Source organism: Cherax quadricarinatus, chromosome 8 (genome assembly GCF_038502225.1).
Source record: "Cherax quadricarinatus isolate ZL_2023a chromosome 8, ASM3850222v1, whole genome shotgun sequence".
In the NCBI taxonomy this organism is placed as follows: Eukaryota; Metazoa; Arthropoda; class Malacostraca; order Decapoda; family Parastacidae; genus Cherax; species Cherax quadricarinatus.
Window position 1 is genome coordinate 16,010,454 of NC_091299.1, and position 24,785 is coordinate 16,035,238.

General features: G+C 44.0%; 1 protein-coding gene across 2 annotated transcripts in view; it reads left to right on the top strand.

Annotated features, from left to right (window-relative positions):
• Positions 1-24,785, top strand: part of LOC128685307 (uncharacterized) — a 51,793-nt gene that overhangs the window by 795 nt on the left and 26,213 nt on the right. The window lies entirely within an intron of this gene.

Here is a 24,785-nt window from a genome sequence, read left to right on the forward strand (position 1 = left end):
TGTGCACCCACAGCTCATGATGTTAGGTTATTGTGCACCCACAGCTCATGCTGTTAGGTTATTGTGCACCCACAGCTCATGATGTTAGGTTATTGTGCACCTACAGCTCATGCTGTTAGGTTATTGTGCACCCACAGCTCATGCTGTTAGGTTATTGTGCACCCACAGCTCATGCTGTTAGATTATTGTGCACCCGCAGCTCATGATGTTAGGTTATTGTGCACCCACAGCTCATGCTGTTAGGTTATTGTGCACCCACAGCTCATGATGTTAGGTTATTGTGCACCCACAGCTCATGATGTTAGGTTATTGTGCACCCACAGCTCATGCTGTTAGGTTAATTTCAGTGTACAGATTTGGAACCAATGCTGCCTGCACATTTCATCTGTAGATTACTATAAATGATTATATCTTGCTCTCCAAGATAATTCTAACCTTTCAAGTAATTCAGATGCCTGAACTTAATCGCACATATCTCTATATTACTCCAGTACAATAACGTTAATGAGTAGCTTAAATTTTTCCTAGTTAAAAGTCATTGTTTTCTGCGACCCACTGAAAGATTGTGTTTGCATTGGCTTGAAGGTTTGCCGTCTTCTTGTGGCAACCCATGCTAACTGATGTTAGCATCGTCATCCTATTAACTGGTAAAGGACCAGTTAATAGGATGATTGTGATTTCTAACATGACAGAGCAGATCATTGTTAGTGTCTGCAAGGCTAGCACTTTTTTTGTGCGGGAAGTATCAGTGGCAGAGGACGTATGAACTAGATTTCTTCGAGGGGTATTAGTTTAGCGAAAAGTAAGTTTAATATCTGAAGGAAGGAGGCTGTTGTTAAGATTTAGGAGAGAGTGTGTGTGTGTGTGTGAGAGAGAGAGAGAGAAAGAGAGAGAGAGATTGCTTTACTGCCACCCTTGTTAAGTAGGGTTATATCAGTGGTTTTTAATGTGTCGACGAGGCTTGTCTCCAGACTTCGTGCTTATTTGAAATCAGTTCCTAATAAACCTTTTATTTAAAAAAATTTAAGACTATAAATCTCTATAAGTCTTAGTCAATGACAGTGCACGAAGATGCTATCAGTTACTTCGGAGTACAATAGGACTGAGGCTTTGTCAAATTTTAGCGGTATGATATTGCCTTCAAGAAAAATTCATGTGGATTGTCTGTCTTTAATGTGCTTAATGTCTGACTCATCACTGAGTCATATTGTATCATGAACATCTTCCTAATTTCTTTGAAGTCATCAGCGAAAGTTCCAGCTTTCTTTAACAAGGGTCCAACACAGCAGGTGGTTTTGACCTCTGGTAAGTTTATTATTTTCTCTGGAATCGAAACCAGAGAATCTATTTTGTTTGTTGGTAACCTCCTTCTCATTTCACGTACAAAATAGTTATGGCAATATCTAAAAGAAAAAATCATATCATATTGTTCAGAGTACAAACAAAAATTACCATCCTGCCTGGTGACAATGACTTAAGTGTCATGATGTGTGTAGGAATCAAGAGTTTAATGTCGAGTGATCTGATTTGCCCATAATTATATGTGGATGTGAGTGGGGAAACTAACATCAACGACGGTTTCGAGATAGCCGAAAAAGCAGAAGATATGCAAGAATGGAGACAAGAAAGGGGGGAATGAGTAATGATGAGCATTTGGCAGCCATAACCGTTAAGTAGGAGGCCGCTAAAGTAGTATTACTTAGAGTATTGTGGTTTGCGAAGGACAAAGTATGTCCACTGAAAACAATACTGTACTTGGTAAAGTATTTACAGGTGACAGCGTTACGGATAAAGCAATGCTTGATGCCAAAGACGTATAGCAGGAAAGGAGAAAGGAGAGAACAGAGGAGGCATGGAATGTAGAGAATGGAGGAAGAAAAAATGCTAACACATAGTACCAATGCAGAAAAGTAACAGCCCCACTGAAACACAAACTAGAGTAAACTCCTCTTTCACAAGAGCAGCTGCAGTAAACTTGACATGAATATCTGATATTTTTCCCCCTTCCCTCTCACATTACCGCTTCTTTCCTTTGATTCTCTTTTCTGCCATGCTGTTTTCACCAATATCCTCAGTCCACCCTCCACTTTCCCTGTTCACACCTTCCCAGTTATTCCTACGACATTCATCCCCTCATCCCTCTTAATTACAGCAACTCTCATCCACTCTAATTTCCTTCAAATTTATTCGACCTATCTTGCCAATCAAACCCCACATCAGTCTAGTTCCTCCTTATCACCTTAAGGACAAGGCACCACCTTCGTCCACTACAACCTCCCCAAATCTCAACACAGAGATCCATATTCCCATTAAGGCCAAGAATCCTGCCACCTCTAGATTGCTCCCACAGGCCCTTCAACGCTAACTAGGATAAATGGAAGATGAATGCAGGTCTGGCACACAAATAAAGATGGATCTGCAAAAAGCTTCGAGATGGAGAGAGCATCGGTAACAGTCTTACAATCATTAAAAAGAGAAAAATAAAATTGATAAATACACGATTCCTTATCTCTCTCCTTACTACAGTAAGGAGAGATGACTGGAAGTGGTACTGTTAATGAGATACATGTGAAGTTATGAAGAGAAGACACACCTAGGTAAAGAAGACTTCAGAGACTATGCAATGAAGATATTAGGGAATAGAGTCTAAGACAGCTAAGGCAGTACTTCACCAAAAAATAGCTATGACAAGCATGAGAAAGATAACAGGACAGTGATACAAAAAAGGGCACTTGAACAAAGGTAGAGTACTGATTATGGGGTTTTTTTTTATTTATTATCACACCGGCCGATTCCCACCAAGGCAGGGTGGCCCGAAAAAGAAAAACTTTCACCATCATTCACTCCATCACTGTCTTGCCAGAAGGGTGCTTTACACTACAGTTTTTAAACTGCAACATTAACACCCCTCCTTCAGAGTGCAGGCACTGTACTTCCCATCTCCAGGACTCAAGTCCGGCCTGCCGGTTTCCCTGAATCCCTTCATAAATGTTACTTTGCTCACACTCCAACAGCACGTCAAGTATTAAAAACCATTTGTCTCCATTCACTCCTATCAAACACGCTCACGCATGCCTGCTGGAAGTCCAAGCCCCTCGCACACAAAACCTCCTTTACCCCCTCCCTCCAACCCTTCCTAGGCCGACCCCTACCCCGCCTTCCTTCCACTACAGACTGATACACTCTTGAAGTCATTCTGTTTCGCTCCATTCTCTCTACATGTCCGAACCACCTCAACAACCCTTCCTCAGCCCTCTGGACAACAGTTTTGGTAATCCCGCACCTCCTCCTAACTTCCAAACTACGAATTCTCTGCATTATATTCACACCACACATTGCCCTCAGACATGACATCTCCACTGCCTCCAGCCTTCTCCTCGCTGCAACATTCATCACCCACGCTTCACACCCATATAAGAGCGTTGGTAAAACTATACTCTCATACATTCCCCTCTTTGCCTCCAAGGACAAAGTTCTTTGTCTCCACAGACTCCTAAGTGCACCACTCACTCTTTTTCCCTCATCAATTCTATGATTCACTCATCTTTCATAGACCCATCCGCTGACACGTCCACTCCCAAATATCTGAATACGTTCACCTCCTCCATACTCTCTCCCTCCAATCTGATATTCAATCTTTCATCACCTAATCTTTTTGTTATCCTCATAACCTTACTCTTTCCTGTATTCACCTTTAATTTTCTTCTTTTGCACACCCTACCAAATTCATCCACCAATCTCTGCAACTTCTCTTCAGAATCTCCCAAGAGCACAGTGTCATCAGCAAAGAGCAGCTGTGACAACTCCCACTTTGTGTGTGATTCTTTATCTTTTAACTCCACGCCTCTTGCCAAGACCCTCGCATTTACTTCTCTTACAACCCCATCTATAAATATATTAAACAACCACGCTGACATCACACATCCTTGTCTAAGGCCTACTTTTACTGGGAAAAAATTTCCCTCTTTCCTACATACTCTAACTTGAGCCTCACTATCCTCGTAAAAACTCTTCACTGCTTTCAGTAACCTACCTACTTGAATCATATGGAAAATAGTGATAGAGCTTGTCACGGAAACTTTCTTGAGGCAACATATTAAAAACATCACAAGGATAAGAGGGAATGAACCAACAAAACTGGTCAAGATATGGATAAAAGTAGAAAATATGAAGCACAGAAAGAGGCCATGGTTTACAAAGACACAGAGAGGAGGAAAGTACAACAGTGAAGGGGCATAGAAAACACACAGAATAAGAGGACAACAGAAAAACAAGGATAACAAGGTAAGCAAAAATACACTTCAAAATATACATAGCAGTGAAGACCGAAGCAGATTGAAAACTTATACACAGCCACATAAAAGAGGACAAGAGACAAAATGAAGAATCTTTTAAAAAGACTTTCACCGACGAATCAGGAGAGATGCCAAGAAGAGGGAGAGAAAGTGGTTATAAGAATATCCAAACAAGGTAGAAAATAGGGTGTACCGACAAGTAGAAATTTTAGACACTTTTAAAAGGAAAAACCTTTATTTTTGCGACTTTTCAGTCACAATGTATTGTACGACGTTTCACCTGCAGTAGTGCTTGATAAGACCCACTTTGGGTGAAACGTTGAATGATGAAGGTTTTCCCTAGTATACGTGTCTTAAAATATCTAATACCCAAAGAACAGAAACCGGGGGATGCTGGAAAGAGGAGATATTAGAGTGGTAGTGGGTCACAGGTGAGTGCTTAAGGCTCAGTGTTTGAAATCTTGCTGTTCTTTACATACACAACCAGTCAGAAGAAATTAAATTCTACATATAAGTGTTTTGCAATGATGTAAAACTAGTGAGAAGAATAACAATTAAAGAGAACATTGAGATACACCAAGATGGCTTGAACAAGCTGCAGACATGGTCAGAGTTTTAGTTTAATATGTTTATTATGCACACCATACCCATCCTGTGGGCGGTAGTCACCCCATAACCATCCTGTGGGCGGTAGTCACCCCATACTCATCCTGTGGGTGGTAGTCAAAAGATTACAGAGGTACATAATGGGTCCAGGGACTGGACCCCAAAGTTATGATAGCTGAACTAGTTACAAAGGTAATGAACTCCAGGTAGATCTGGTCACAATCATGGCAAGTTACAAAGGTAATCAACCATGTACACTCCTATACATGGTTACAATCATGAACAAATTACAAAGTAATGAACCACTGACACATCCACACCCGGTCACAATTGTAATGAGTTATAAATACAAATGTTAAGTGGGTCATACATCCACACGAGCGCGCACACACTTTATTGACTTAAGACCTAGGGAGATTGACATAAGTCAGTCCATCTATCATCATTCCATCATGCAGGAGGAGCCACATTTCTATGGTGCATCTAACAAGATAAGCAGACTTTTGGACGTCACTACCGCCCGGCTCCGGCTGGGTTACAAGTATCTTTGGCAGGTTAAATCACCACCACCAGATGTAGACCAAACGAAATGTAAACTTTACCAGATGGACTATTGTCCATCTGTTTTAATTAAGTTCAGATCATTAAGAATAGGTGAAAAGGTGTGAAGAAATGAATCAGAGGCATCGAACAATGTAGTATGCATCTCTTACAGACATTTTACCGGAGGACATAACCGAATAAAGTCAGGGGTATATGTAGAACTAGTTCACATAAGTCTTTTCTCGTCATCAGCAACCCTATTTCCCGAACCAGAAGTGAACCTCTGGATTTTCTCGAGTTGCTTTACGTGATTTTATCAGATGCAGCACTTTGCTAACACTTCGTGCTCCATGATGTGTCGAATATTGTGTGTTGTGTGTAAAGCCTTAGAGGATTCCTTGATAAGTCGAAAGCAAATTTTAAAGAACGCAAACTAAAATTCCTTGAAGAAAGGAGTGTCAGGTGAGATGTGATCATGATATACTAAATATTTAGGGGACTAGATAGTGGACACGTAGAAGCTATTTGAGATATAAATGGGCGACAGTGGCACAGATGACATCTAGTCACAGATTAATCACACTAATGTTAGAAGATTCTTCAGTTTCAGTAGTAAGTGTCTCCAACTAGATGAGACGGCATTGCTAATCACCATAACACAGCTTCAAGATTAGATACGATAAAGGCTCTGTCGATAATATTTAAGAAACGCGGCCAAGAACTTTGAATCGACCCCTGCAAATGCAAACAGACTAGTAAAACTAGGTAAACACAGTATTGTTATATTAATGGGGAAGCATTAAGCCCGTATGGGTTATACAACGAATGGCTAATGGAAGGTAATTAAGTTTGATGCAAGGAAAGAGAGGGTAACTCCAATTCCTTGCAGCAAGAGCCCCTTGCCAGCATCAATGCACCTCGCCCCCCTTCCTTGGAAGGGATGAGGCGAGTACAATATTAACTCAGGAGGGAGGTTCACCTGGGAGACCTGTGCAGTTACAGGAAAGAATGTATTTGTAGAAGCGTCTGACGTCAAGAACTATTGATGAAAGACAAGACCAAACAAAGAGAAGTATAGAGGCAGTGAATACTGTGGCACTCTGGGTGGGAGCCGCAGTGAATACTGTGGCACTCTGAGTGGGAGCCGCAGTGAATACTGTGGCACTCTGAGTGGGAGCCGCAGTAAATACTGTGGCACTCTGAGTGGGAGCCGCAGTGAATACTGTGGCACTCAGGTTGGAAGCCGCAGTGAATACTGTGGCACTCAGGTTGGAAGCCGCAGTGAATACTGTGGCACTCAGGTTGGAAGCCGCAGTGAATACTGTGGCACTCTGGGTGGAAGCCGCAGTGAATACTGTGGCACTCTGGGTGGGAGCCGCAGTGAATACTATGGCACTCTGGGTGGGAGCCGCAGTGAATACTATGGCACTCTGAGTGCGTGCTACAGTGAATACTGTGACATTCTAGGTGTGAGCCGCAGTGAATAATGTGGCACTCTGAGTGGGAGCTGCAGTGAATACTGTGGCACTCTGGGTGGGAGCCGCAGTGAATACTATGGCACTCTGGGTGCGTGCTACAGTGAATACTGTGACACTCTAGGTATGAGCCGCAGTGAATAATGGGGCACTCTGAGTGGGAGCCGCAGTGAATACTGTGGCACTCTGGGTGGGAGCCGCTGTGAACACTGTGGCACTCTAGGTGTGAGCCGCAGTGAATACTGTGGCACTCTGGGTGGGAGCCGCAGTGAATACTGTGGCACTCTGAGTGGGAGCCGCAGTAAATACTGTGGCACTCTGGGTGGGAGCCGCAGTGAATGCTGTGGCACTCTGGGTGGGAGCCGCAGTGAACACTATCTGGAGGTTATTCCGGGGATCAACGCCCCCGCGGCCCGGTCCATGACCAGGCCTCCCGATGGATCAGGGTCTGATCAACTAGGCTGTTACTGCTGGCCGCACGCAGTCCAACGTACGAGCCACAGCCCGGCTGATCCGGCACTGACTTTAGGTATCTGTCCAGCTCTCTCTTGAAGGCAGCCAGGGGTTTATTGGCAATTCCCCTAATGCTTGATGGGAGGCTGTTGAACAGTCTTGGGCCCCGAACACTTATGGTGTTTTCCCTTAGTGTACCAATGGCGCCCCTACTTTTTATTGGGGGCATTTTTGCATCGCCTGCCCAGTCTTTTACTTTCGTAGGGAGTGATTTTTGTGTGCAGATTTGGGACCATTCCTTCCAAGATTTTCCAAGTGTAGATTATGATATATCTCTCCCTCCTGCGTTCCAACGAGTACAAGTCAAGTGCTTCCAAGCGTTCCCAGTAGTTAAGGTGCTTGACAGAATTTATACGTGCAGTAAAGGATCTCTGTACACTCTCTAGATCTGCGATTTCACCTCCCTGGGTTGGAGCCGCAGTGAACACTGTGGCACTCTAGGTGGGAGCCGCAGTGAATACTGTGGCACTCTGGGTGGGAGCCGCAGTGAATACTATGGCACTCTGGGTGGGAGCCGCAGTGAATACTGTGACACTGGGTGGGAGCCGCAGTGAATACTGTGGCAATCTGGGTGGGAGCGGCAGTGAATACTGTGGCACTCTAGGTGGGAGCCGCAGTGAATACTGTGGCGCTCTGGGTGGGAGCCGCAGTGAACACTATGGCACTCTAGGTGGGAGCCGCAGTGAACACTGTGGTACTCCGGGCGGGTGACGCAGTGAATACTATAGCACTCTGGGTGCGTGCTGCAGTGAATACTGTGACACTGGGTGGGAGCCACAGTGAACATTGTAGCACTCTGGGTGGGAGCCGAGGTGAATACTGTGGCACTCTGGGTGGGAGCCGCAGTGAACACTGTGGCACTCTGGGTGGGAGCCGCAGTGAATACTGTGGCACTCTGGGTGGGAGTTGCAGTGAACACTGTGGCACTCTGGGTGGGAGCTGCAGTGAATATTGTGGCACTCTGGGTGGGAGCCACAGTGAACACTGTGGAACTCTAGGTGGGAGCCACAGTGAATATTGTGGCACTCTAGGTGGGAGCCACAGTGAATATTGTGGCACTCTGGGTGGGAGCCACAGTGAACACTGTGGCACTCTAGGTGGGAGCCACAGCGAATATTGTGGCACTCTAGGTGGGAGCCACAGTGAATATTGTGGCACTCTGGGTGAGAGCCGCAGTGAAGAAATGTGGTACCGAAGAGAGGAGAGTGCCAGGTTATAGAGTGAAGTGTCACCACATACAAGGGTACACAAGAGGTGCAGCAGTGTTACCACATACAAGGGTACACGGGAGGTGCAGCAGTGTTACCATATACAAGGGTACACAAGAGGTGCAGCAGTGTTACCACATACAAGGGTACACAAGAGGTGCAGCAGTGTTACCACATACAAGAGTGCACAAGCGGTGCAGCAGTGTTACCACATACAAGGGTACACAAGAGGTGCAGCAGTGTTACCACATACAAGAGTGCACAAGCGGTGCAGCAGTGTTACCACATACAAGGGTACACGAGAGGTGCAGCAGTGTTACCACATACAAGGGTACACGAGAGGTGCAGCAGTGTTACCACATACAAGGGTATACAAGAGGTGCAGCTCTCAGTAGTACCAGTTACCAGTAACCAGTTGCCAGTAGATGACTCACTACCAACTATCTGTGTGAATCACTGACTGTTATTCATGTTGCTGCTGACCATAGCATGTTTTTGAATGCCGCTCACCCGCTAGGCACTGGTGGGTCAGTCTGAGATAGAGAGCAGAGAGAGGCAGGTCGGCTGATGGTGCTTCCCATACTTTCCGTTATAATTATATGTACTAACCAGCCTACGTGAGTGTTTTTACCCTATCCACGTTATCGAACCCACATGACAATTTGGTGGCAGCGGTGGGACTGAACTCTTGGATAGTCATGGTCCATCTGGCTAACCTTCCAGTAGGTTGTTTGTTCTGGAATAAAGGTATCAGTGGAGCATGGTCTGTCAAGACATGAACAGAGTACTGATAATTAATGTCTCAGAAGTGCTTTAAAGACCATACTATTGCTAAAACTTCTTGCTCAGTTACTGTATAATTATGTTCAGCCTTTGTAAGGACTTGGCTAGCAAATGCAGCTGCGTTGTACTTGCCATCAGTCTTCTGAGCTAGTACGGCACCTATGCCAATAGAACTAGCATCAGTTGTCAGCTAGAAGGGCTTAGAAAAATCTGGAAATTTCAAAATTGGAGCAGATGTTAGCTTTTCTTTTAGAGTTTGGAATGCTCTTTCTTGACAGAAGGTCGAAACAAAAGGAGCATCTTTCTTAAACAACTCAGTTAGAGGAGCTGCTATGGAAGAAAAATTGGCAATGAAAGATCTATAAAAACCTGCTAAGCCCACAAAGAATCTTACGGCATCAGCAGTTTTGGAAGATGGAAAATTTAGTACTGCAGTTACTTTACTTTGGTCAGTCATAACCCCTCTAGGAGTGACTACGTGACCAAGAAACTTAATTTCTGATCTGAAAAATTGACATTTAGACAGTTTGATCTTTTAATTGGCTTCTTCAAGCTTACCAAGTACTACATCAAGTCTTTTCAAGTGTGTATCCACGTCTTTAGACATGATTACGTCATCTAAGTACACCATAAGTGCATTACCTATGAGACCTCTGAAGATATTAGTCATGAGCCTTGAGAACGTGATAGGGGAGGATCATAATCCAAAGGCCATACGGAGGAAGTGATAATGACCTGTAGGAGTGGAGAATGCAGTTAGCTCTTGGGTGTCCTCGTGAAGAGGGACTTGCCAAAACCCTTGTAACAAATCCAGGGTCGAAAAGACTTTGTTATCTCCAATGTTACGTAAAAGATCACCAAGTACAGGAAGTGGGAAGCGATCTGGAATAGTTTTCGCATTTTGCTTCCTAAAGTCAATCACTGGGCACCAAGTACCCATCCTTCTTAGGCATTAGGATCAAGGGTGCATTCCAGGGTGAATTGCTAGGTGCAATAACTCCATCATCAAGCAGTTGATTGATCAATTCTTCTGCGACAGCAACTTGTGAATGACGCATTCTGTACGCAGGTATATAGATAGGTCTAGTACCAGGTTCAAGTGGAATATGATGGGACAATAAGTTCGTTATACCCATCTTCTCACCTGGTAAGGCAATGGCTTTACGACGTTTGTTCAACAGAGTCAACAAACGCTTGACCTCATTTGGGAAGTCAGTGGGAGCTAAGTCTTTCTCCTCAACTGGTGGAACAGATTGATCCAGTGAAGTGGATGAGGTCTCAGTAGTACCAGTTACCAGTAACCAGTTACCAGTAGATGACTCACTACCAGCCATCTGTGTGAATCACTGACTGTTATTCATGTTGCTGCTGACCATAGCATGTTTTTGAATGCCGCTCACCCGCTAGGTACTGGTGGGTCAGTCTGAGATAGAGAGCAGAGAGAGGCAGGTCGGCTGATGGTGCTTCCCATACTTTCCGTTATAATTATACGTACCAACCAGCCTACATGAGTGTTTTTTACCCCATGCACGTTATTGAACCCACATGACACAGCAGTGTTACTACATAAAGGGTACACAAGAGGTGCAGCAGTGTCACCACATACAAGGGTACACAAGAGGTGCAGCAGTGTTACTACATACAAGGGTACACAAGAGGTGCAGCAGTGTTACCACATACAAGGGTACACAAGAGGTGCAGCAGTGTTACCACATACAAGGGTACACGAGAGGTGCAGCAGTGTTACCACATACAAGGGTACACAAGAGGTGCAGCAGTGTTACCACATACAAGGGTACACAAGAGGTGCAGCAGTGTTACCACATACAAGGGTACACAAGAGGTGCAGCAGTGTTACTACATACAAGGGTACACAAGAGGTGCAGCAGTGTTACCAGATACAAGGGTACACAAGAGGTGCAGCAGTGTTACCACATACAAGGGTACACAAGAGGTGCAGTAGTGTTACCACATACAAAGGGACACAAGCGGTGCAGCAGGAAGAAAGTAAGATTACCAATGAGAGGTAAGAAGAATATACATTAAAATACAACAATACATTAAAATACAACAGTTAGAGGAAGATAAAAATAGGAATGAGGAAAATGGATAAGAAATTAAGAAATGAAAAAGTAAGTGTCAGGGAACAATGTACTATTTAGGGCGGGAAAAGGGTGAGGACCAGATGCCCCCTGATTCCCCCTGATGCCCCCCTAGATCAGTGATAAGAGATAAGATAAGATTTCGTTCGGAATTTTAACCCCGGAGGGTTAGCCACCCAGGATAACCCAAGAAAGTCAGTGCGTCATCGAGGACTGTCTAACTTATTTCCATTGGGGTCCTCAATCTTGTCCCCCAGGATGCGACCCACACCAGTCGACTAACACCCAGGTACCTATTTGCTGCTAGGTGAACAGGACAACAGGTGTAAGGAAACGTGTCGAAATGTTTTCCACCCGCCGGGAATCGAACCCGGGCCCTCCGTGTGTGAAGCGGGAGCTTTAGCCACCAGGTGGGTGGTATCCTGTTACTACCAGTTAACAAGTTACTGGTAGTAACAGGATATCGCCCACACCAGTCGACTAACACTCGGGTACCTACTTACTGCTAAGTAAACAGGGGTAGCAGGTATCTGGAAACATGCCGGGGGTTGAACCACGGACATTCAGTGTGTGAGAGCGTTGCCAACTGAGCCATGGGACACCACAGTAGCAGGTTATGAAAGGAGAATAGGAGGCAGGAACACACAAAGATGTCTATGTGAAGAAGTAAACCAAGTGGATGATAGGAAAGTAAATAGAAAATTTTGGAACAGCGCTCTGGGATGGAGGAAATGACTACTGGATAATGAAAATAAATAATAAAAAAAAAGATTCGCGATAATGAAAGATGAAAAAAGAGAACGAACATATTAAAAAAGTGGAACTGATAGCCCAGAGGATAAAGGCATAGAAGGAGGGAAGAAATGGTAATGCTAATATGTGAGATGGATCAAGGAGAGTCAAGGAGGATCACATGAAGTGTAGGACAGGAAAAGAGGATTAAATAACATGATTTATATGTCGGTTTTTTTCCAGCTGGATATTTGAAGATTGTCTGATGAAGAATGGATCACTGTTATACTAAGACACACTATATTTATTTTTGCTATAACTCCTCAAAAAGAAGTCTGAACATCAGAGAATTAATACTTCTTTGAAATTACATATTATATAATTTTCACCCCGGTTAGATTGATTAGTTTAAAACAGGTTTGTCACATGTATTCGTGTGAATATATCAGTCGATTGAAAAGACAAGTATTTCGACTATGATAAACTTGTAAAGAAAGTTTAAAGATCAACGACAACTCTGATAAACTTGTAAAGAAAGTTTAAAGATCAACGACAACTCTGATAAACTTGTAAAGAAAGTTTAAAGATCAACGACAACTCTGATAAACTTGTAAAGAAAGTTTAAAGATCAACGACAACTCTGATAAGCTTGTAAAGAAAGTTTAAAGATCAACGACAACTCTGATAAACTTGTAAAGAAAGTTTAAAGATCAACGACAACTCTGATAAACTTGTAAAGAAAGTTTAAAGATCAACGACAACTCTGATAAACTTGTAAAGAAAGTTTAAAGATCAACGACAACTCTGAATTATCGAATCATTTTCGTTGCACGACGAGTGACTACAGTAAATGTCAATATTTACACATTTGTTACTTTTAAAATGGGAGTTGTGTCCACCTTCTGGACACATCGTCATAACTTGTTGGGATAAATTTATATGTGACGATCCATAAAAACGTTTTCTTTTGCATACATAAATCTTGTAGTCAGTGTCTCTTATCTGCAGAAAGTGTGAGAATGTCAGTGTTGAGAGCAGTATATGACAAGTGTTACTTAGCTCCACCAGACTGACTGCTGGGTGCTGGTGCTGGGTGCTGGTGCTGGGTGCTGGGTGCTGGTGCTGGGTGCTGGGTGCTGGTGCTGGGTGCTGGTGCTGGGTGCTGGGTGCTGCTGCTGAGTGCTGGTGCTGGGTGCTGCTGCTGAGTGCTGGTGCTGGGTGCTGCTGCTGAGTGCTGGTGCTGGGTGCTGCTGCTGAGTGCTGGTGCTGGGTGCTGCTGCTGAGTGCTGGTGCTGGGGGGGGGGTGCTGGTGCTGGGTGCTGGTGCTGGGTGCTGGGTGCTGGTGCTGGGTGCTGGGTGCTGGTGCTGGGTGCTGGGTGCTGGGTGCTGGTGCTGGGTGCTGGTGCTGGGTGCTGGTGCTGGGTGCTGGTGCTGGTGCTGGGTGCTGGGTGCTGGTGCTGGGTGCTGGGTGCTGGTGCTGGGTGCTGGGTGCTGGGTGCTGGTGCTGGGTGCTGGGTGCTGGTGCTGGGTGCTGATGCTGGGTGCTGGTGCTGGGTGCTGGGTGTTGGTGCTGGGTGCTGGGTGCTGGTGCTGGGTGCTGGTGCTGGGTGCTGGGTGCTGGTGCTGGGTGCTGGTGCTGGGTGCTGGGTGCTGGGTGCTGGTGCTGGGTGCTGGGTGCTGGTGCTGGGTGCTGGTGCTGGGTGCTGGTGCTGGTGCTGGGTGCTGGTGCTGGGTGCTGCTGCTGAGTGCTGGTGCTGGGTGCTGCTGCTGAGTGCTGCTGCTGAGTGCTGGTGCTGGGTGCTGCTGCTGAGTGCTGGTGCTGGGTGCTGGTGCTGGGTGCTGGGTGCTGGTGCTGGGTGCTGGGTGCTGGTGCTGGGTGCTCGGTGCTGGTGCTGGTGCTGGGTGCTGGTGCTGGAGCTGGGTGCTGGGTGCTGGTGCTGGGTGCTGGGTGCTGGTGCTGGGTGCTGGTGCTGGGTGCTGGGTGCTGGGTGCTGGTGCTGGGTGCTGGGTGCTGGTGCTGGGTGCTGGGTGCTGGTGCTGGGTGCTGGTGCTGGTGCTGGGTGCTGGTGCTGGGTGCTGGTGCTGGGTGCTGGGTGCTGGTGCTGGGTGCTGGGTGCTGGTGCTGGGTGCTTGTGCTGGGTGCTGGGTGCTGGTGCTGGGTGCTGGGTGCTGGTGCTGGGTGCTGGTGCTGGGTGCTGGGTGCTGGTGCTGGGTGCTGGTGCTGGTGCTGGGTGCTGGGTGCTGGTGCTGGGTGCTGTTGCTGGGTGCTGGGTGCTGGTGCTGGGTGCTGGTGCTGGGTGCTGGTGCTGGTGCTGGGTGTTGGGTGCTGGGTGCTGGTGCTGGTGCTGGGTGCTGATGCTGGGTGCTGGGTGCTGGGTGCTGGTGCTGGTGCTGGGTGCTGGGTGCTGATGCTGGGTGCTGGGTGCTGGTGCTGGGTGCTGGTGCTGGGTGCTGGTGCTGGGTGCTGGTGCTGGGTGCTGGGTGCTGGTGCTGGGTGCTGGGTGCTGATGCTAGGTGCTGGGTGCTGGGTGCTGGTGCTGGGTGCTGGTGTTGGGTGCTGGGTGCTGATGCTGGGTGCTGGGTGCTGGGTGCTGGTGCTGGGTGCTGGTGCTGGGTGCTGGTGCTGGGTGCTGGTGTTGGGTGCTGGGTGCTGGTGCTGGGTGCTGGGTGCTGGTGCTGGGTGCTGGTGCTGGGTGCTGGTGCTGGGTGCTGGTGCTGGGTGCTGGTGCTCACACACCTCCATCCTTCACCAGGGTGTGACTGGGAAGTATTGATTGATGTGGGTTCGCCGGTGTTTTCCCGGCCCAAGTCTTTTCCAGTTGGTGACCCGGCTGGGAAGGAACTGATTCCGGCTGGGGGATTTATCTCCAAATACCTAAGAATTGTTAGTCTCCTAAGGGTTTAGGTCTTCTCTGTGTGAATGTAATAATAATCTCTGCACACTACTGCTTTAGTCCCTGTGATGTATTTTCCTCTGTTGTTACATTTTTGTACCTACAGATTGTAATAATGTTGGTAGAATTACCGACAATATTTGTCTAACCTATTTTTATGTTACCCAAGTAATAGCTTTTATATCCTTTTAATCTTGTACAGGTTAATTGTTCTACCATATTGTATTACTACTACTACTACAACTTATGTCACTACTACTACAACTTATGTCACTACTACTACAACTACCACTAGTATTGCACCTCACTCTGAGCCTATATATACCCTCTGTGTCCATGTATTGTTTGTAACGGCTTGACAAAGCTCCTGGAGAGCGAAACGTTGCCACAATAAAATGCCACATTAGTTGCCCTTGTGTTCTTTTTCTTTACATTTTTGTACTTGTTAATATCATTCAATTTTTTCGTCTTTTTTTTTCGTTTGACTCATAATGTGTTTTGTTTAGCCTTATTCTCCTGTTTTGGCCTCCTAGTGCTTTTCTATGCACTCTCCTTATACACTCTTGGGTAAGATAAAACGTACGGGCAGATCTCTTACTCTTCACTAGCCACGGTTGACACGACTGCAAACAAACCATACCACGGGCGGGATTTGAACCCGCGGTCAGAGAGTCTCAAAACTCCAGACCGTCGCTTTAGCTACGGTCTGGAGTTTAGCTAGCTGGCCCAGTGGCTAACACGACGGTCTGGAGTTTTGAGACTCTGACCGCGGGTTCAAATCCCGCCCGTGGTATGGTTTGTTTGCAGTCGTGTCATTACGATTTTGTGAGTCATGTTGACGGCTTTGAGGGGACTTTAGCCACGTTACCAATGTTTATAATATGATAGATGTGGACATTGTAACAGACGCTGATATTAAACATTTTTTTTCATTTTCTCTCTGTACGGTTGATGGGACGATAATGCCGTCACTGTAATAGCGCCGTCACTGTAATAACGCCGTCACTGTAATAACACCGTCACTGCCTGTAATAAAGCCGTCACTGCCTGTAATAACACCGTCACTGCCTGTAATAACGCCGTCACTGCCTGTAATAACGCCGTCACTGTAATAACGCCGTCACTGCCTGTAATAACACCGTCACTGCCTGTAATAACACCGTCACTGCCTGTAATAACGCCGTCACTGTAATAACGCCGTCACTGTAATAACACCGTCACTGCCTGTAATAACGCCGTCACTGTAATAACACCGTCACTGTAATAACACCGTCACTGCCTGTAATAACGCCGTCACTGCCTGTAATAACGCCGTCACTGTAATAACGCCGTCACTGTAATAACACCGTCACTGCCTGTAATAACGCCGTCACTGTAATAACACCGTCACTGTAATAACACCGTCACTGCCTGTAATAACACCGTCACTGCCTGTAATAACACCGTCACTGCCTGTAATAACACCGTCACTGCCTGTAATAACACCGTCACTGCCTGTAATAACGCCGTCACTGTAATAACACCGTCACTGTAATAACACCGTCACTGCCTGTAATAACACCGTCACTGCCTGTAATAACGCCGTCACTGTAATAACGCCGTCACTGTAATAACACCGTCACTGCCTGTAATAACGCCGTCACTGTAATAACACCGTCACTGTAATAACACCGTCACTGCCTGTAATAACACCGTCACTGCCTGTAATAACACCGTCACTGCCTGTAATAACACCGTCACTGCCTGTAATAACGCCGTCACTGTAATAACACCGTCACTGTAATAACACCGTCACTGCCTGTAATAACGCCGTCACTGTAATAACGCCGTCACTGTAATAACACCGTCACTGCCTGTAATAACGCCGTCACTGTAATAACACCGTCACTGTAATAACACCGTCACTGCCTGTAATAACACCGTCACTGCCTGTAATAACACCGTCACTGCCTGTAATAACACCGTCACTGCCTGTAATAACGCCGTCACTGTAATAACACCGTCACTGTAATAACACCGTCACTGCCTGTAATAACACCGTCACTGCCTGTAATAACGCCGTCACTGTAATAACGCCGTCACTGTAATAACGCCGTCACTGTAATAACGCCGTCACTGTAATAACACCGTCACTGTAATAACACCGTCACTGCCTGTAATAACGCCGTCACTGTAATAACACCGTCACTGTAATAACACCGTCACTGCCTGTAATAACGCTTGTAATAACACTGTTAGTTTTTATATACACTTGGCGAAATTCCATAATTATTTTTATCGGCGCTAAAGCACTTTGTGCACACACATGTTGGAAAGTTAATTAACGTTATCATCACCTCTGGTTCTGACAGTGTAATTAATGACATCACTCACTATTGCAGTATCACCCTATGTTCACCAGTCACTCGTAAAACATTAATTTACCCATTGTCCTTATTCATGCAAAAGTTTACATTAATATGAAATTACAAAGTGAAAGAGGAGCAGTATTAGTGTTCCTCTGACGACTCAGCGATTCGGATCAAGTCACATTTTTCCCAAAATCCGCAAGTGTGATATTTAAATTCGTTATATATATGTAAATATATATATATATATATATATATATATATATATATATATATATATATATATATACAAACAAGCCCTATCCCACCGAGGCAGGGTGGCCCAAAGAGAAAAACGAAAGTTTCTCTTTTTACATTTAGTATTATATACAGGAGAAGGGGTTACTAGCCCCTTGCTCCCGGCATTTTAGTCGCCTCTTACAACACGCATGGCTTACGGAGGAAGAATTCTGTTCCACTTCCCCATGGAGGTAAGAGGAAATAAACAAGAACAAGAACTAGTAAGGAAATAGAAGAAAACCCAGAGGGGTGTGTGTATATATATGTTTGTACATGTATGTGTAGTGTGACCTAAGTGTAAGTAGAAGTAGCAAGACGTACCTAAAACCTTGCATGTTTACGAGACAGACAAATGGACACCAGCAATCCTACCATCATGTAAAACAATTACAGGCTTTCATTTTACACTCACTTGGCAGGACGGTAGTACCTCCCTGGGTGGTTGCTGTCTACCAACCTACTATATATATATATATATATATATATATATATATATATATATATATATATATATATATATATATATATACATACTGTGTGTGTGTATATATGTACCGTACATACACATTCTTAAGAATCGTGTATATGTAAAGCGAAGATGTCTATAGACCGTATTATCAACTTACGTAAATATTGTGATGATGCAACAGTTAGCACAGAGGTGCTACTGTCACTACCACTGTGTCACAACGTTAATACGCACGTGCGGAAATATATGGTATTATGCCGTAAGTCGAGAGAGAGAGAGAGAGAGAGCGAGAGAGAGAGAGAGAGAGAGAGAGAGAGAGAGAGAGAGAGAGAGAGAGTGAAGGACGGGAGGGAGGGAGGGGAGAGTGGGAAGCACCATGTCAGTAACGCCCGGTTTTGTACGCGGAAGTAAAACATAACATTATGTTGTAACAGGAGAAAAGAAGCGAGCGAGAGACTATTAGTAACGGTGTGTGGGAGAGAAAGGGAAGATCAAAACAATAATCTTAGATTGAGAAGTGGAAGAGGACGGTTGAACTAAACATAATTAAGAAAGCTGCTTAACTATGTTCGGTTTCACTTCAAACATTTCACTTAACATACATTAATTCTCAAAATCCGTAGATAGTCTTATAATAAAGTAAGCATGAAACAATATTATAGAACAAGGTTGTGAGCTTAAAAAAATATATTAAATAATTTTACCAGTTCGAGTGACTAAAATGAACGGAAATTAACATATGCAGAAATAATCATTGTAACGAGGAGAAATTTGCCATTATATAATTAGATGGTATATTGATCGTTGTGTCGACGTATGAAAAGAAAACTAGATGTGTCGTAAGAAAATTCGACCATTATTTTTCTACAGAAGATAAAATCAGTTGTATCTTTTGTCGTTGGAAAAGCGTTATTAACTCTTGGAAAATAGAAGTCTTCTTGAAGATCAATAGAATGTAACAAGATGCACAAATTTGATGCCACAGTTATAATTTAGATGATACATAATGACTAAGCACAATAGCTTCCAGATAAGCTGGAGGTAGTTTAATATTGTTAGAGAGAGAGAGAGAGAGAGAGAAAACTACCGGGGAGAAAGTTACAATGGCTAGCACAATAAGGAAGGATGAGACTACACTTCCACACACACACACACACATTCACTCTTGCTACACCAGACACCAGATAACCGTAACTCATTGAAATCAACACACTGAACCACAACAATAATTTAACAGTGCCACTAACACGTTTCCAAACATAACTGCTGAATTCAGTTATATTGACATCCTAACAACCCCCCCCACCAAAAAAAAAATGAGATACTTCGTGTCATTGTCAAGTCATAAATCAGGAGAGATGGTCGATAAACAAAATTTAGAAATATAAACGAGATATTTACATCAGAGTCGTGACTTTATAATGTTCCAGGGTGGACAGATAGGTCCAAATGTATGCTAGTTGTGAATTGTTCCAGCCTCGGTATTGTTCCAGCCATTGTATTGCTCCAGCCATGATATTATTCTAGCAATGGTACTGTTCCAGCCATGGTATTGTAAGAGCCATGGTATTGCTACAACCATGGTATTGTTCCAGCCATAGTATTGTTCCAGCCATGGTATTGTACCAGCCATGATATTGCTCCAACCATGGTATTGCTCCAGCCATGGTATTGTACCAGCCATGGTATTGTTACAACCATGGTATTGTTCCAGCCATGCTATTGTTCAACGATGGTATTGTTCCAGCCATGGTATTCTTCCAACCATGGTATTCTTCCAACCATTGCATTGTTCCAGCCATGGTATTGTTCCAGTCATGGAATTGTTCCAGCTATGGTATTGCTCCAACCATGGTATTGTTCCAGCCATGTTATTGTTCCGACCATGTTATTGTTCCAGCCATTGTATTGTTCCAACAATGGTATTGCTCCAACCATGGTATTGTTCCAGCCATGGTATTGTTCCAGTCATGGTATTGTTCCAGCCATGGTATTGTTCCAACCATGGTATTGTTCCAGCCATGGTATTGTTCCAGCCATGGTATTGTTCCAACCATGGTACTGTTCCAACCATTGCATTGTTCCAGCCATGGTATTGTTCCAGCCATGGTATTGTTCCAACCATGGTACTGTTCCAACCATTGCATTGTTCCAGCCATGGTATTGTTCCAGTCATGGTATTGTTCAAACCATGGTATTGTTCGAGCCATGGTATTGATCCAACTATGATATTGTTCCAACTATGGTAGTGTTCCAGCCATGGTATTGTTCCAGCCATGGTATTGTTCCAACAATGGCATTGCTCCAGCCATGGTATTGTTCCAGCATGGTATTGTTCCAAGAATGGTATTATCCAGACATGGTAGTGTTCCAGCAATGGTAGTGTTCCAGCCATGGTATTGCTCCAGCCATGGTAGTGTTCCAGCCATGGTAGTGTGGTAGCCATGGCATTGTTCCAGCCATGATATTGTTGCAGCCATGGTATTGTTGCAGCCATGGTATTGCTGCAGCCATGGTATTGTTTGCATCCATGGTATTGCTCCAGCCATGGTATTTTTCCAACCATGGTATTGTTCCAGCCATGGTATTGAGTGAATATTAAAATGGTGTAAAATACCGACAGGTTGTTAGGTAAGACGCATATGCAACAGTTAGGTATCTTTATTTCGAAACGTTTCGCCAACACAGTAGGCTTCTTCAGTCGAGTACAGAAAAGTTGATAGAAGAGATGTGAAGATGATGTAATCAATCCATCACCCTTGAGGGACTGACCACCTCAAAACTTCAAGGGTGATGGACTGATTACATCGTCTTCACGTCTCTTCTATCAACTTTTCTGTACTCGACTGAAGAAGCCTACTGTGTAGGCGAAACGTTTCGAAATAAAGATACCTAACTGTTGCATATGTGTCTTACCTAACAGCCATGGTATTGTTCCAACCATGGTACTGTTCCAATCATTGCATTGTTCCAGCCATGATATTGTTCCAGTCATGGTATTGTTCAAACCATGGCATTGCTCTAGCCATGGTATTGCTCCAGCCATGGTATTGATCCAACCATGATATTGTTCCAACTATGGTAGTGTTCCACCCATGTTATTGTTCAGACCATGGTATTGTTCCAGCCATGTTATTGTTCCAGCCATGGTATTGTTCCAACCATGGTATTGTTCCAGCCATGGTATTGTTCTAGCTATGGTATTGTTTCACATATGGTATTGTTTCATCTATGGTATGTTCCAGCCATGGTATTGCTCCAGCCGTGGTATTGTTCCAGCCATGGTATTGTTCCAGCAATGGCATTGCTCCAGCCATGGTATTGTTCCAGCCATGGTATTGTTCCAGCATGGTATTGTTCCAGCCATGGTATTATCCAGACATGGTAGTGTTCCAGCAATGATAGTGTTCAAACCATGGTATTGTTCCAGCCATGGTATTGTTTAAGCCATGGTGTTGTTCCAGCCATGGTATTGTTCCAGCCATGGTATTGTTCCAACTATGTCTCGTGGGTTCGGTAACGTGGATTGGGTAAAGGATACTCACATAGGCAATAATGGAGTATAATTAAAACAATATATGGGAAGCGCCCAGCCTGACCTATGTCTCCACTCCCTATCTTTAAACTGACCCATGAATGATGCCTAGGGGTGAGCAGCATTCAAAAACATGCTAGGGTCAGCTGCAGTAGTGAATAGCAAGTGATTCACATAGACGGCTGGTAGTGAGTCACTATGGCACTGGTAACTGGTTACTGGTACTGGTACTACTGAGAGCTCGGCGACGCTAATGTACATCGTCCCGACATACAGCTAATACAAACTAGAGACGACAGGCCTATGACTGGGGCTGATTCTATACGATGTCAAAGTACACAACAATTGAACATTATAACATACATAAAGAGAATGTTGGAATGAAAGTGAATGTAACTTACTGTAATGAAATTTAATGTAATGCATTACAAGGTATGATATAGCACAACTCATAGAATGAACTCAACATTGGGATTACACAATGGAAGTGATAATAAAAAAAAATTTGCTCGATTGATCTGTATTCATGTGATCTACAGATTTTGAGGAAGGAATATATACAAAGAAAGAAGTGTTTAACAAAAAAAGGCAGACTTGGTGCACTCAAATCTAGACTGTTAAATCTCAGAATTTGGAGAGAACATGAACACATACACACACACACACAAAATCTTGAATATTAATAAGTTGATACTGTAATTATTCATCTATACAGGCTATTTACATTTAACCCCAACTCTACTAGGGTGAGATTGACATATGCAGAATGGGTGTCATCTCTGGGAGGATCAAACTCTGTTGCACTGGCTAACTCATGCTGTGTTTGAGGCAAATCTGAATTAGTAGTTTTAATTAATACTTGAGGATTTCTCAATACAAGTTGTGTACGTAGGGAATAACAACATTCAGGTTGATCGTTTGACTAAGTATTAGAGGTAGAGAGTACAGGATCAGGAGGATTGTCAGAGCCTGTCACATTAGTCTGAGTTGGAACATCATTATCATCACATACTAACTTCATATGATCTTAATGCGATTCTTTATACTGACCAGTACTAATTTCTCTAACTTTATACTTATTGCCATTAATATGTTCAACTACTCGATAAGGACCAACAAACTTTTGATCAAGCTTAGGCATTGCAGACGTTTTGTTAAAATTAGTCAGCATAACTCTCGAACCTACTGTAATTTTGGATGGCTTTGCTCGAGTGTTAGCGACTCTTGTAAATTCTGCTGTTGATTTATGAAGTGTTTCACGGATTCTTCTAAAAAGACTTTGAGCTAAGCTGGTACGAGTTGCTATGAAATCATCAGGGTTGTAATTTGGTTTCGGGTTAGAATATAACAACTCATAAGGGAAACGTTTATCTGCACCGTACAATGCATAATGTGGAGTGTCACCGATAGAAACATTGTAAGCAGAATTTATGGCACACTGAACATCAGGTATAACTTCGTCCCAAGTTTCATTGTTGGGATTGATAGTGGCTCTCAAGACATCAAGTACTTTCTTATCGGTTCGTTCTACTAACCCATTGCTGGCAGGATGATGAGGAACAATGGTGGATTTAGAGATATTGTACAAGGTACACAAATTTTCAAGAATCTCATTACAGAATTCACCTCTATTATCTGTTACTAGGGACTTAAGGGTGGTATGCCTGCAGATAATGCATTCTTTAAACACTTTAGCTACTGTCTCAGCATTCTTATCTGAAATAGGAACTAACTCACAATATCTGGTGAAATGCTCTACCATAACACACAAATGTTTGTTGCCCTGGAGGGAACATTGGAAATTAGTTAACAAATCAAGTGCAACTCTTTCCCATGGTCCGCTAGTAGTTGGATACACCTGGATTGGATTAGGACCATTAACATTACCTTTATGTTGCATGCAGATACTACATTTCTTAACATACTCAGAAATATCAGTTGCCATACAAGGCCAAAGTATTTCAATCTGGCTTGTTTTGCTGAATGATCCATATCAGGGTGTGCAACACCTGGTACATCGTGAACTAGCTGTAAGGCTACATTCACTAGTGACTGTGGAATTACTAACTGCTATACCAGTCTGCTAGGAGTACCCAACTCGGCTGTTCGATACAGTAATTCTTGGTCCATGACAAAGTCACTGATGGGTGCTGGTGGCTTCACAGTCAGAATAAGATCTTCCTGGAGAAGGAATCGAATCACACCAGACCACATGGGATCTGTTTGTTGAGCATTCTTTACGTCCTTGGCAGTAAATGGAGGGTCTGCAGTTACTATACTAACATGTCGTGATAAAGCATCTGCGACTACATTTGACTTGCCAGGTAAGTGTTCAAAGGTAGGATTGAACTCTTGGATAGTCAAGGTCCATCTGGCTAACCTTCCAGTAGGTTGTTCTGGAACAAAGGTATCAGTGGAGCATGGTCTGTGAAGACTTGAACAGAGTACTGATAAAGCTTCTTGCTCAGTTACTGTATAATTACATTCAGCCTTTGTAAGGACTCGGTTAGCAAATGCAACTGCGTTGTACTTGCCATCAGTCTTCTGAGCTAGTACAGCACCTATGCCAATTGAACTAGCATCAGTTGTCAGATAAAAGGGCTTAGAAAAATCTGGAAATTTTAAAATTGGAGCAGATGTTAGCTTTTAGAGTTTGGAATGCTCTTTCTTGACGGAAGGTCCAAACGAAAGGAGCATCTTTCTTAAGCAACTCAGTTAGAGGAGCTGCTATGGAAGAAAAATTGGCAATGAATGATCTATAAAAACCTGCTAAGCCCACAAAGGATCTTACGGCATCAGCAGTTTTGGGAGTTGGAAAATTTAGTACTGCAGTTACTTTATTTTGGTCAGTTGTAACCCCTCTGGGAGTGACTATGTGACCAAGAAACTTGATTTCTGATCTGAAAAATTAACATTTAGAGTTTGATCTTTAAATTGGCTTCTTCAAGCTAACCAAGTACTATATCAAGTCTTTTCAAGTGCGTATCCACGTCTTCAGACATG